Genomic DNA, 15,621 nt, shown 5'->3' on the forward strand with positions numbered 1-15,621 from the left:
TCATCCACTCTGAAGTACTGATTATGGAAAAATTCCACTTTAGACTTCTGCTATTTTAATCACAGATCACCGAAAAGTAATCAACTTCTGGAATTTATATTAAATTTTCTTCTGAGTGGCAGTCAAGTTAGGTATAAGGACTCCAGTTGGATGAAATTAAAAACTCACATGGGACTGCCTATGTTGCAAACTTAAGCTTAAAGAAGCTGAGAGCAAGAGACTATAGTGCAGTCACAAAATCTGGATAGTCAAATGTGTGTCCTTCCACAGACAACCTATTCTACTGAGTTAACATAAATACAATGACTGCAGTTGCTCACACTTAAAGGATATTTCCCCAAATACCTCACAGGAAATGTTCACCATTTTCTTGGTGGTTTTCTTTGTAATTTATTGCCAAATAATCTTTGGGCTGATGGTGCACTACACTTCAAACTAGAACATGGTCTTACAAACCTTACTGGCTACCTTCCACAAGTTGTCTGTGAGTACCACATATCAACAGCAACAGTTACTGAAAGGGTGTATACAAAGATGTCGAGTTCCCTCACAGTTAATTTATATTTTTTAACAGTTTGTTCAAACTGTTACCTCCCTTTATTTCGTATACCATGTTGCCATTGTCACAAAAATCTTTTCTAGTAGGGAGAAAGGTTCACTGCTTACTCTGGGGTCTTGCAGTTACCCCACAATTCACTAACAACCAGCTTGAGCTCCAAAATGGCTTTCTGTTCACATGTTCATTGAAGCAGGTCATTTGAAGTGTCATGGAGCCCAGGATGAAAGAGCTTGCCCTTGTGCTGTCATTTGCATGAGGGCAGTAGGGCTATAAAGACTTCCCCTCCTCAAACAGGATTTTATGCCTATATAGCACCAGTACAAATAAGAAAAAAAAAAAGAGAGACAAATTAGTAGCAGGCTGCTGCTGGACATGCCCGGGAGTAATAACCATGAGACCCTGTCATGGGGGGACTTCAACAAGCAAAGGATTCACCATGCCTTTGTTGAGACGGAAATGCAGCCCACAGCACCAACACAAAGTTCAGTCTGAATCTGACACTATTTGCAGTTCTTTTTTTCTTGAGCCTCAGGGAAACAAGCGTGATAGAGTAAAGACAGAGCGTAGGGCAGAGCTGAAATCCTTCTTCCACTTACCAAAGCATCATCAGAGAGCAAGCATCAAGGAAAATAAGCACTATGATGATCCGTGAATTAACTTCCTGCCCTCCAAGGTCAACATTTCTTAAACCACCCAGGACATTACATTCTCGGCATAGTCTCCAGCCATTTAGCAATGGATGGCAAAGGAAGCTAAAGCTCTAAGGGGATGAAGTGTCAAAGAGAGCTTTTTATTTAAAGAACTAGAGAAAAGAAAAGAAAATGGATATTTTAACTTTTATCTCAGAGTTAGTTAATATTCACACTTAACTGCTGAACTGGCTAAATTCTTTTCTTTTCTTAAGGACCTTTATAAATTTCATCATTAATAAAATCAGACATTCAATTAGCAGGGAATTTCTGATTGCTAACTGATATTCCCCCCCGCCCCCCCCCAACAGTTTCTCTTTTTCACTCTTTCTAGTCTCTCTTTTTATTTTCCCCTCCTACCCCTGTGTCCCCCCTTCCCTGAAAAACCAGGGGAAAGTGAAAACTGACTCCATTAACCTCTGTCATTACCTAAATCCATCTCTTAATTAATATGAGTTAATATGATTAATCAAAATAATGAGACAAACCTATTAAATTAGGGTGTTTAAATTACAAATGGAAGTGGTAAAGGCAAAGGGGCTGATAACGAATAGCTGCAGTCAGAGATGGGGTTAGGTCTCGAAATGATATGTGACAATCAGCAGAGAGAATCGAGAATGAGAGGAAATAACCAAGATCCATGTGAGAAAAATAGTCTACATGCACAAAGAATGATGTTGTTCAAATGCCCGGTAGCGTTTCAGAGAATCAGGTGTGTTAGGATAATATTTTAATCCCTTTCACGGTGGAATATAATATAAATAACAATATGACGATCCAATCTTTCAGCTTGCAGTTAGCTTCCATAGGGTTGCATGGTACAGATTTTGCCCAGTTAGAGGTCCACACTAGCAGTTTGCTGGGAACTCTGAAGCATTTGCTAGTTATATTAACACTGCCCCACGGAGACAAGATTGGACGGGTTATACATTTCTGTACTGGAGGCACACAGCCTGAGCAAAAGCCCGCAGTCGGAATACTCCATCTCTGATACTGACTTTCTTTGTGACCCGAGGCAAACGCCATGAACTCCTCTGTCTGGCTTGGCTGATTTATATACACCATTCCTAAACGTAGTTACATATTTCCTCTAAACTAGAATCCTGAAATCTGGCAAGCTCTGTCACTGTGGTCCTCTGAGTGCTGAAGGGAAGTTATGCCAAAAGTGACCTTTCCCCAAGAACTCAACGACAATCAGTTTCTCATTGGATTTCCATCATTCAAATACCTGTTTGAACTACAGTCCTGAAATCTAACTCCCTTGTTATAGACCACCAATTAAAGTAGAAATAATGTCTCTATCATAGGTCACTGTAACAACAAAAGTGATAGTCATTTTGGGAGGTGATTATGGGGAGTGTGAAGTCTTCCCTTTGGAGAAATCCATTAGCAGTTTCTATTTCAGTCAAAACTATCAGCAAAGGAAATAAATGTAGCACAGAACTGATGCAGAGAGAAAACTGCACTACAAACTGCTGCCAAGAGAGGTAGACATCAAACAGGAGGAGGTGGTGGTGTTAATAAATATTTTTTGGGCATAAGGAACCCCTAAAACTAAAAAGAAGTGGGGAGAAAACAACCATGTAGATAGAACATTTCAAGACCAGCCCCACCCTTTGTATCTTGAGTATATCATTTGTGATCTCTATATAAAGTTGAGAGCACGCTAGAGGCTGTGGGGTTAATAAAACATATAATTGATGAAGACGCCTTGCAACATATGATTTATAAGCCACTTAAACTGCCTTAAAAAGGCTGCAACTGGCCAGGAAGTGCTCCAAATAGCCAAAGACACCTCTCTCTCTGTGGCACTGCACTGAAGTGGCAGCACAAGGACAGTGGAATAAAACCAGGAGAAAGAGAATGATTGAGCAGGAAATCATCAAGGGAGCAATAAGCTCTGAGATAGCTGTTTAAAGCTGGTTAGCCAGGGGAGATGAGAGTAGCAGGAGAAGGAGGCCCAAGAACCTTGTATTTGTAGCCCAAGCCCACCCTTTTTTAGCTGGCTTTGGACTGAATTTTAAAAGGGGTTGGTGACATTAAGGCTGGCAGCATCATTTTGTGAGCACTGGTGACTGACCTTTGGCATCTCAGGAGATGCTGTGGAAACCCAAGGAAAAGCGTGCTAAAGAGGCTAAGAAGGAACTTCATTATTAATTATAATACCATATTGGGCATTATGCTTTATTTACATTGCCCAGCTTTCTAGATTTGTCACTGAAACAGGCAAAGGTGCAATCTTTCTTCAGGAGGAAGCAAAATTTCTCAAGTCAGCAATACCCAATTAATAAGGTCATGAACCCATGTAAAATGATGGGAAAGAAAAAAAGGGAACAGAGAGAAGATTCACAGAGTAATAATAAACTGCAGTTGAGTCATTATTGCCATTTGCTTGTAGAATTCCAACATCCTACATTAATGGCTTCAAAAGAATGCATGAGTGTTGAGAGCGATCACAAACATTCAAAGGAACTTGGTAAAGAAGTGTGGAAACAGCATTTCCAGCACACCCTCTGGAAAGGTATGAGTATTTGGACGATGAAAGGCAATAGGATGAAATAAAAGATTATCACAGATCCTCTGTAGAATTATCAGGAAGGAATTATCAGGAGGTACAAGACTGTATAGTACAACTGGCGTCAGCCAAACACAAAGTGTTTTTCAATTGATGAAGTGAACAAATAAGTAATGTTTTGAAATGCCCACTTCCACAGAATTTATCTGATGCTCATGTATCACCAGATAATTACCACCACCTTCTCAACACCCTTGAAAGGCAGCACAACCATAACGACAAGGTGCTATTCCATTTCTATAGCCAATGCCCAGCATAATAGACACATAGCTAAAGATTGCAGACACACTAGTTTATATAAGAAAAAAAAGGTTTTCATTGCCACATCCTGCTTTTCTGAACAACAGCATCCTAGAGCCATACTTGGGCCAGTTCTATTTCTCATGCTTTTAAGTAAATTTCCTTTCCACCAAACACAAGCAGGTTACAATATAGTCTCCTAGCAAGGAAAACATTCTGGACAGAAGGTTCTAAACAATGTAGATGGCATCTGATGGGCAGCGACAAAGTTGATGCCTACTTCTGGGTGACAGAGGTAGCATAAGGAAAAGAATGAAAGTTCTCTTTAAAACAAAAGCAGAAAATGGATTTTATTGTCTCTGGGCAGAAAATGTACTAGTATGTTATTGTCCCTCTCTGGTGGAAGGTTGAATCAAGTTCTTAAAAGTATAGTTTGGATGCAAGAGAGATTTAATTCCACCTCTCCATACACATGCCAGCAAGGATTCGAATCCCATCACCTGTCCTCTGTCCTAACCCAAAGGAAGCACTTGGGACAAGATACTTCCCCTCAGGCAGCCTGTGTACTATTAAGATGAGGAATAGCCATGTTCCTTCTAGCCCCCTATCCTGTCCTACACTGTGAGCACCTGCTGCTTGAACAAGAAACTCCCCAGAGGCACTCTAGCAAATGCTTATTGCCCAGTCTGATGCAGGAAGGCTCTTGTTCTTAACACTTATCATTTATTTATCAATTCATAATTCACACAAGGGTCCTGACCTTTGATTCCAAATAAACTTTGAGCCTGTTAGTCAGGTCTCCCTCTGGATTAGGACTTCTGCATGTTACCAAAACAGTAATAAGCTGCTTAGTTTGTTCAAACTGATTCTGGACAGTGAAATGGTGCTAAGACAGCACAGGCAGAAGTGCTCTGATTTTGAAGAGGAAAGCTTAAAACACTCCACCCCAAAGTCTCATTCAGGGCCATTCAGATGAAGGCTGTTGCTGACCAGTGACTTTATTTTTCATCACAATTTATCAGATGAGCATCAAGCAAAGGTCACAAACATTTCTGGTTTAGGAAGGTCTTCACTAAGAGAAAATATTTAAAGAAAAAACAGCTTCACTTTACAGTGCTAGTTTCAAAATGCTGCACATGTATAGGCACAGCTGTGAATCTTCTTCACTTCCACAGGAGAGCAATAGAGAAGAGGCGAAATGGAAAATGTTGCTGATGCTCACTAAAAAAATTGGAGAAATTGGCAAAATTGAAAAGGTTGAATACAGATGCTGTGATCAATTCCCACCCCCTTTTTTTCCTTAGAACAACTTCAATGTCAGATTTTCAGACTTCTAAAATCCTCCACTCTTTTCTCCTCAATCTGGAGAACAGAGAGAAGGGATCTTAAATTTCAGTTTAAACTTTAGGGTTATAGGATCTAAAGCTGGAGTCAGGAGGTAGGATTACACTTCTCTTCCTGATATGCTCAAAACTTTTCTAGAAATTCTGCAGTTTCTTTGCAAAAACTGCACCACGCAGCTGGCACTGACTGACCTGTTACCCAAAAGCCATGAAGAGCAATCTGGAGAAAGAAAAGCTTCATCTAGCTGTCAGTTCTGTTATCCTGTCTAGACCCTGAGAGTCCAGCCACATTCCCTCTGTTGCCTCAACTAGCAATAGAAGAATGTGCAGTGGAAACATTTAACCATTGTATGGATGGTGAACAAGTCACAGACAGATCCATGCCTGTCTCCTAGAGGCCTCCTGGCTTTGCAAGCCCCACCGGGAGTACAAAGCAGTTGGTCAGGAAACTCAGCAAAGTCTTGCAATACACCCAAGGGTGTCTCTCAGAGAAAAGGAAACATTTTCAGAGCCAATTTTACTCCTTTGGAGTTATTACTTCTAGGAGTGCAAGAGAACCCTCTGCATCCATTTCTTTAGGCTCTTTGATTGCAAGTCACTGCAGTAACTTCTAATTATCTAATGGTCTGTTCAAGCCCTGGCTTCTTTGCCAAGACTACTGTCAGGGGGCCAGTCAATGCCAGCCATGATTCTGATCCAGATGGCCACTGGCAATAGACTGGGACAAACTCACTCCAAAGGCCAAACAGCTATTTGAGAATGCTTTCCAAGCAGTAGTGAAGCCGGATGAAAACCAGTGCTGTAGAAGTGACCTTGCACTTACATGAAGCAATACCAAGTGTCTGGAAGGAACAAACCCTTCCAGTTACAAGCAAGCACAACAATAATTCTAGGAAGTGGAAGGTGGTGAATCAAAGATCTACTCAGATCTCTTTTGATATCACTGATTAGCAGCGCTGGTCCAAGTGAGCAGAGAGGGGAAGTGGCCATATATCTGAAACAGCCAGTCCTAGGAGCTGCTCCAAAACAATGGCACTGAAAAGAGGAAAAGTAGAGCAAATGTAATGGTAGGCCTTGCTTCCACACAGGGCAAAATCCCAAAGTACTCATCTGCACATGAAAGCACCATACATCAATCAACAGATCCATTCCTCCTCCGCAGGGAAAGGAAACAGGCAAAGGAAAGGCTGTGTGGCATTTTGCAGGCACGCACTGCATTCAGGAGAGAATGATGCAAACCTGCCGATCCTCCCTATGATTTCAAGTAAAATTCCTTCATTTGCCACACACTGCAGCCCAAGTACAGAAGACACTTGCAAGTGTCTTCTTGCAAGACACAAGGCTTAAGCAGCTGCCACAAGTCTGCCCATGCTTGGACAACTATCTAATTATCTCCCTTACATCTCCCTCTCTACGTACTTGTCAACACCTAATCCATAGAACTGCTCACAGGGGTTTTTTTCCTCCTGTCTCTGGCATAATCAGCTTTGTTGGGAAATACTCAATTTGTTGAAATCTACATGTTTTGCAGGAAGTCACTGTCCTGAGGAAACCTTTGCTAGACCAAGCTCCCTAATTTGCATTGGGCCACACAGAAGCTTGCATGTAATAAGGAGACCTACATGAGATATAAGAGATTTGGGCTCAAGTTCCTGGTCTACTTTTCTGGACCTGAGGCTCAAACTTGGCTCTTCCCCAGCATAGCTAAATGTCTTGATTGGTGTAATTTCTTCTTCTGGGAACAGTATCTCCTGTTGGAACTTTTTCACTTTGTGTGAATTAATAAGTGCTTCTTTGGCAAGGGCTCACTCCTACAGCTGCTACAGCACTAATCTGTGGAAAAGTCCAACTCAGATTTGCTCCAGTAAATATTTGCAGTATCCCACATAAGAATCCTGACCAACTGGATACTGTCTATCCTACAAGCCAGAGATTTTTCTTTTCCTCTGACAAAGCTTCACAGAGCACTGATTTAATCACATGTGGAACAGCAAAAAAAAATACGAATCACAAAATAATTCATTGGATTTGAGAAAACGAAACATATCCAAGAAAAAGTCTTGGTCCACAGAGACTCTGGTAGGTTTTGCTTTCTATCACAGACACATCGCTTTCCTTGCCAACTGTAAAGTTGCTCTAGGCAGGTTCATTAGCAAACAGCAAGAAAGAGCTGCCATTTCTTCCAGCCAAATTAAGATGAAAGAAGAGGGCCAATGGACGTAGAATGATCTGAGAAAGGCTTAAACATTAATGCTATTAAACCAGTGGTAGTGCCATTACAGAGAAAGACAGCAAGGGTAAAGGGCACAAAGCGGTTGCAAGGGTCACTGACCCTGGCCACAACCACTGTGGGAATGCAAGGGTACCGCCAGGAAAGCAGCACTAGTATTTACAATAGGATCAGCTGGTGCCTCAGCTCAGCGAATCCAACTCCTTTGGAAACAAAAAAAGCAGGAGAGAACATAGGCCTATGCCCATTATGAGAAAGAAACAGGATGGTGCTGCAGTTCTTTCTTGAGGGGGACACATAAGCCTCTGGGTTTTCAAAACAGCAGCTTTGGCTGCAAACAGTTTTGCTTAGTCTCCTGAAATCTTCTAATAGGAAATCTTACTATAATGACCTCCCTTCAGCCTCCTCATACTGTTCTTTCTGCTCCCTGTATCTCATATCTTCTTGTGCCTGTTTGGCTGTTCCCCATCTTTGCCTATTGATTTTCATCCAAAGCCTCTGGGTATTTCCAATATTTCCCCTCCCTTTGATCTGCAAACCCATAGGTGCAAAGAAAGGGAACACAGCAGAGCTTCTTCCTACTTGGACCTACTGAGACTTCCTTAGCACCCTTTTAATTTCCCACAGCTTCCCATATTGACTCCTACCAGTAAAGAAGGCCAGAAATAGCCTACCTGCGTTCTTGGTTGAGGAAGAGGGATCTAGAGCAATATGGAACAAGAAAAGTCTTCAGTAAAGTCAAGAGCTCTAGGTGTTGGTTGAGGGACCAAAAAATGAGATTGAGATACAGCAGCCTGGCCTGACTCAACTGAAGGTGGCAGGTTGGAAATGTAGCCTAAACTGTTAACAGAAGGTTTCTTCTCATGGTCAGAAACATACTCATGGCTTGGGAGCACAAGATGAAAGAACAATGTGTTCTTGCAAGTTATATACATATATAGAGTGTGTATATATATATACACAATACATCATCTGGTCATCCAATTTGTTCTTTTGGAATACTGGCACAGACAGACACAGCAGGGTTGTGTATGACCTCGGTATGACGTGAGGACAAAGATGATGCTTAGTCAACAGGAAACACTTCAGCATGTTGTTCACTTCACAGAGCCATAATTAAGGGCAGAAAGACTGTGTGGATGCCCTCCTTTATATTTCAGGCCACAGAATTACGCTTTGAGCACGACAGTAAGGAGTTAAAATGACTCTTTCATTAAGGCACTGGATAGGTGCTGAGGACATGCAAAACAAAAAGCATCCTTGCTAGTCTTTCCAATATTCAATAATTCTTCTATTGAAAGAAATATACGTTATTTTTAATATAAAATACACTAGCAGCTTTAATACAAACTGGTCTAGCTTCCAGATGTTGGTTCCTCTGACCGTGGTGGGGGAAAAAGTGCACCTGGCATTTTTTTCTCCATGAAGGTACTTCTGCACTAAGTCACTTCTCAGTGTTTTTGAAACTAAACAAACTGAGCTCTATTTGCTCATTCCAAGTCATCTTGGTTCCTCTGCTGTGCTCTCTTCAGTTTTTTTACCTTCCTTTAAAAACTCTATACTAGAGCTATATGCTATATTCTACTAGCAGTCTGTCAATGCCATAACATGTAGGTTTAAAGTCACTCCCACTTCCTGCCCCTGTGATCAGCTCTAAGGAGTGCAATAGCCTTTTCTTAATATATCGATACAGAACGGAGGACTGCAAGTTACAGTACTTGCTCCCAAGTGTATTACTTTGTATATGAATGCTTATCCGTGTTTTGTTAGAATTAGCTTTCCTTGTGATGCTAATCACTTCATATAAAGTTTTTCTCATTATTTGTTACCCTATCTTGTGACATTGCAAAACTTAAAACTCAGCTATGTTTTATAGTTACTTCCAAATCATGGTCAAACCTGTTGAATAGCATTGAACTTGATATCAGTTCTTGAAAAATCCCCAAGACACACTCTCATTCAGCGATACTTCCCACAAATGATGCCTTTGAGCTCTCTTAGCTAACCAGTTCTTAATCCATTTAACAGGCACTTTACTGATATCGTGTAATACTAAAATTTTAGCAAGACTATCATGCAGTACCAAGTCAAATGCTTTATGAAGGTATAAATACATGACATCTACATGATTGCCTTTAACAATCCATTCTTTGAAATTACATTCTTGAGATCAAGTTTGTTTGACAAGACCTAGTTTCCATAAAGCTATGTCGACTGGCATTAATTATATCCCTATTCTTTAGCAACTGACTTCCATATCTGATTTTCCTTTACTCCCTTGTTCTTTTTTGTCTTCTGGCATACAAAGGCAAGCCAGGATGCAGTCATAGTACGGTTGGGAATGGGACATTTGCAAGAGAGGAGATGTGTAGTGATATAGTCACTCCCAAAGGCACCACCAAACAGTAGTAATAGGAAATTACAGCCCTCCTAGCTGGCTTCCATTCCATAGCCAGGGTGAATCTTCTCCAGGTGATCTCACAGTCCTTGAAATAGAGAAGAAATCCCCAAATGGAAAAAAAGCTAGTATCAGTAATTCAGGGATTTACTAAGACCCTTGGCTTGCTCATTTAAAAGGGCTTTCTCATTTTGGATGCTGTTTAACACTCCCTTATGGTACCTAATGGACTGGAAAGGCCAATGGATCCTCATGTGATACACAAGCACATTGTCCTTTTCAGATATAGGGCAAAAATATTTTTTGCATGTGTCAGGTTCTGCAGAGGTTAAATACACTACAAAAGACTCAGCAGGATTTTTGTCCCGCATGTACAGCTTTGGAAGTCACTTCCCACAATGGGTTAGATTATGTGATCTTCTACAAACAGAGGAGCCTGCCCATAAAAGATTTAATTGGTTTCATAAAAAAAGTAAAGGCGAAAATCACAGAGCCAGAGAGCTGAAAAGGGATTTCAGCTCTGAAGCTTTGTAAAACCTTTAAAGTTTTAAGCCAGCAAACAGGAATTGATAAACTAGTATGACACTGCAACAATCATGTAACCCAGTTCTGTGCCTTGGGGCCCCCACCAGTCAGTTCAGGACTTAAGACTCTGAACCAGCTTACAGGACAGTGGGACATTTAAAAATATAGCTAAATACTTTGGGGTACTCTGAGAAAGATACTACAGGACTGCAGAGTATTGGGGTTCATGTGCCAGACAGCCAAAGAGTTTGCTGCCAGATTCATGCCCTGAACACAGACCTATACTCTGGACTCTAACCTCTTGCCATGTTTGTCAATTTTCTGGTTTCCAGGGAGCCTTAAAACTATGAAAACTGGTGTCATCAGGTGGCACCTGTAGGAAGCGTGAAGCCACAGCCTGCCTTTCCCACTTCTCAGCTCTGTCATCTCTACAGCTTTGAGCAGTTTCCTCAAGAGATAAAGGAATTCAGGATCTCTATCAGAAAAGGACTACTCTGCTGCAGCCAAATACTCAGCATTTTTATGTCCATCTGTTACTATATGGCTATACAGCAAGGGTTCAGGAACAAAACCTTCCACTGAGGCAGAAAGCAAGACAAATAGTAGGAAGGCTACTTTGTCAAGTTACAGGAAGTCATTCACAACCTTGCTTGAGTTAGCAATTTCTCTGTAAGCACCTATGAGTACTTGCACAAAATAACTACAACTACCAAGCCTCTTTCTCACTAACATGCCAGCTACTTTTTACACTCTCCACTACTGTCCAGGGATGTGCTTTTTCCCAGGTCCCCCCAGACTCCCTGATGAATCACAGAGCAGCTCGGATCTGAGAAGCAAAGCATATACAGGGCTAAAGCCAGCCCTAAACTTAGCTCTTTCCCCAGCACAGGCAGGAATAAAGAGCTGCGCCGTCTGGCCTAAAGACAGAGCATCAGTTATGGAGCCTAAGCACCCAACAGTTTTTCATGCAATGAAAAGTGCTTTTCTAAATACATTTTATGTCAGCTTGTCTTCTACATATCCTCCCTCTGGTGTGAAGCGAAGGCCTAATCAGTTCCCTACCTCAGTTATGCAGTCAAAGGATCAAACTGTATTCAAGGACCCCCTTGCAACCTTCCCTAACATGACCATCCACCAGTACCTCATCCTGCCTTGCCATGGAGCTAGTTGCTGCAGGCTAAGCTGATGGCAGCAGGCAGACTAGGGCTTCCCTGCGTCTCTAGCGAAATGGTGGCCTTTAATGGAGGCAAATGACAAGACAGTGATTTTCAAAGCTCTCCACTGCACCTTTCAGTGTGTACTGGTCCCCAGAGTCACCAACATTCATCTGTTCTGTTAAATTTGTTCTGTTCAATTCAGACAGAGTGCAGAATCAGGCTCTCCTGACCGTCTTCCTGTGGAGCTACAGGAGTGACACGGGCCAGACTCGTATCAGCAACTGGCCCATACATCCCTATGAGTCTGTGCAATGATAGACGTGGAATAGTTGTGTAGTTGTTTCACCCCCTTGAGAGCCTGAACTGCTCTTCACTGAGTGTCTGCCATTCTCAGATGAAAAGGAAGATAGTTTAAAGATGTGACTTTGAAAGGCTTTTCCATATTTCTGAAGAATTTTTAAATGCGGCATTAAAACAAGTATGCATAAAAGAAATTGGCTGGAGGCTGTGTACCCTGAGGGACATTGGTGACAGAGGGCAGCACCCAAGTACTGTGTGGGGTGAGGGGAGAAACTTCCCAAGGAAGACATTCTATGTCATTCAGCTTCTTGCCTCTCTGCTGCCAGGTAAGTAACCAAACACAGACGTAAGGCTGCAGCCAGAGTCTGCAGCACTCCTGTACCCCGGGCTCGATGGTTGCGACATGACGCTGCAAGGAGCAGGGCAGCATTAGCAGACGTTGACCCACTCTCCTAGAAGGTGACAAACGCCCCGTACCTGGGCCATCAGTAGCTCCCGATGTTCCCTTCCACCAGCCCTGCCTCTAACCCGCCTCTCAGCAGGGTAACTGAAGCTCCACCTGGGGACAGTCATTGGGGGAAGGTCCTTGTCGTGTGTCCTGTCGTGTGTGTGTTGTTCCCCCCCCACACACGCACATTTCCCGCAGCTCTCCCGCGGAGGCGCAGCAGCCGGACCGCAGAGGCCGGGCCCGCCGGGAGAGCGGGGCGAGCGGCACAGTCGGCCCCTCCCGCCCCGCCGAGCCCCGCCAACCGTGAGGTTTTGGTGCCCCTCTGTGGCCACGGCCTTGAACAGCAGGATCCAGCCCCAGCGAGCTCTTTTGGCCCCGAGTTGCCCGTTAGAACAACCGTTTTGGACCCTCTCCGAAGAGCTTTAGGGAAAGGGGGGCGTCCCGTTTCTCCTCATGTGCAGAAGTACGGAGCTGTAAGTTTGCTCTGTTTCTGAGCACAGGCGAGAGTAAAAATGGCAATAAAGAATATTTGTTATTTAGGAGAAAAGGCTTCAGCTCTGTCTTTTATGAAGGGTGATGAAAGCTCCCTGTCTATGCGCGACTCCTCCTGAAGAGGAGTCCTCCCGCAGGAAACGCAGCAAAGGGAGCAGCTTGTTCCCTGGGAGCGCGGAGGGACGAGAGAACATTTTTTTTGTGAATGGGAGGCATTTATTCATCAGAAAAAGAGCAAGAGCCACTAGCCCGATTTCCTTCAAACCCCTCTTTAAACACACGTAGGGGAAAAACTTAAGGGAAAGTAGTATGTACTCATAAATTTTGCTGACTTAATAGGTCACTGAAAAGCGCTCCAGGCATAAAATGAGACAATTCAAAGGGAATAGGGGGGGGGAAAGACACCAGTCATACACACTCACTGGGGGTACACAGCCTGGTAGCAGTAGGACACTGTCTGGACAAAAGTGGAGCACAGAAGGAAGGAAGAGGGGGGCCACGGTACAATGCAGGCACCCCATGTCTGTAATGTACAGACATTCTAGTGTGAAGCAGAGGGACAACCATCCGTCTGCTGGGATTACTCCATGCATATTTGCTGCTGGGACATGCTATCAACTGTTTGGCAGAACAGATTTGTGAAGAGAGAAAATAAAGCTGAATTCAGCTAGTTGAATTATGACAACGCAAGAGGACAACCTGGCAGGTGACACAAAGCAAAAGAGAATGCAGGCTGCATATTAAGAAAACCTGAGCAGGCTCTCTCCCTTGGTATGACTCAGTTTAATCCTCTTTATGAATAGCTGAAGATAAAGAGACACTGGAGAAAACATTCCTAGGCTGGTTTTATAAGCCAGGGTTTTGCAGGTTTAGTACCATTTATAACCTGAACCCCTGCACCCTATTTCTAATTTAATTTTGGGGCAAACCAAGACTTTTAATGTGCAATGGGCTTCCTAAGTCTATTCTCATGCTCTGCAGGGGAGGGAAAAAAAAAGAAAAAGAAAAAGAAAAAAAAAACAGAATTAGCTTAGAAGAAAACACACTCAGCTCCAGGCAGAAAGAATATAAAGAAATTATGAACACCTGCCTTCCAGAATAGTAGGATGGAGATTACATTTTTACTGTTTTCAGACTAATATGTATACATGCAGCCTACTCAGTACCTGCTCTTTTCATCAGCCAACAGCCACAGCTGCTGTCACAGGACATGTAGAATAAGCTACCAATATCAGCAGTTTAAACCTATGTCAGACTGTAAACTAGAGCAGCTGAAGTGCAGAAGCATATTCCCTTTTGTTTTTTAAAAATAATTTGTTTAAAATTCAACTTGGAAAGAGCGAGCAGTACAGGTTCTCAGTTGGCACTTTAAGTCAAACCACTAAATCCATATAACCCATTGTCCAAACTTCTAGATTCATGTTTTTGTAAAACAAGGACTTTATTTTGACAACAGGAGCCTTTTTTTCTTAGTACAGGGAGATGTTTTCATTTATTGAACTAGTTCAGTTCAAAGACTTGTTCACTGAAAGCTGAGAAATCAACTGGGAGTTGAAAAACCAGGAAAGCTCATTTTTCTTCTATAAAACACTAAGAAAAATAAGATGTGAGAGTGTAAATTAAGCTAATTTAAAATACTGAAAGACATGAACAAACAGAAACAATCTGTTCAATTCCCTCAGTATAGATGGATTTTGTAGATTTTGATTTCAGTAAAAAATATTTTCTTAAGCTTTAAATAAAGCTATATCTTCAACAGTCTGGATAGATAACTAATAAAATAATGTAAAGCTATTTGTGCATTGTAATTTAATTCCAATTTTAATCCAATTAGATCTTGATAAAAATGAACCCATGATTTTCTAGTATAATAAAATGCAAAAATTAGGATCCTAAATGTGTAGACGTTAAACTACACCATTGCTTGATTCAAAGTGGTACAGGTATATTATATCCTCTTGGTCAGGAGTAGTATCATAATTAGCATACCAGCCTGTATGTATTTGCCAAAAAGAGGGCAATGATGAACACCAAAATAAAATTACTGTTACCTTAGCAATTTAAAATGTAAAATTGCATGACAAGATTAAAATAGACTAAAGATCATATTTCCTGTTTCTCAGTTTAAGTCTTCAATCTGAAACCATATACCCTTGCAAACTCTTGGAGTGGAAATAAAATTGGACAAAGAAATTGGATTTTAGCTAAATTTGTTTATCCAAAGAACAAGAGAATGAATCTGATGGATTACGTTAATCTTCCCAGAGTTACATTGTGCTCAACAGTGAGAAAATTCTTGATTTGCAATGGATTTCAAACTCCCCCTCAGGAAAACAGAAGTTTAGTTAGAAAAGCAAATACAGAGGGCATTTCCTTTCCTTGCTCCAGACAACTGAGAAATCTTACTAACTACCAACATTCGCCCTCATCCTTGGCACATAGGAAAGACAAGGAAATATTTTTGGCCTTAGCACTATGCACAGAAATACACTGGAAATTAAGCTTCTGCTACCTGATGGACTGATCTCCCAGACTACTAAAGCTAAAAAGGATTCCTTGAACCCTTAAATGCACTTTTCAGATAGCTGCCATTTAAAAAAAAAATCATGTTATTGGTAAACATTAAAAATACCATCGTACAACTCAAAAAGATGTCATTTTGATT

The sequence above is a fragment of the Charadrius vociferus genome, unplaced genomic scaffold (assembly GCF_000708025.1).
Source record: "Charadrius vociferus isolate BGI_N301 unplaced genomic scaffold, ASM70802v2 scaffold14, whole genome shotgun sequence".
Taxonomy (NCBI): domain Eukaryota; kingdom Metazoa; phylum Chordata; class Aves; order Charadriiformes; family Charadriidae; genus Charadrius; species Charadrius vociferus.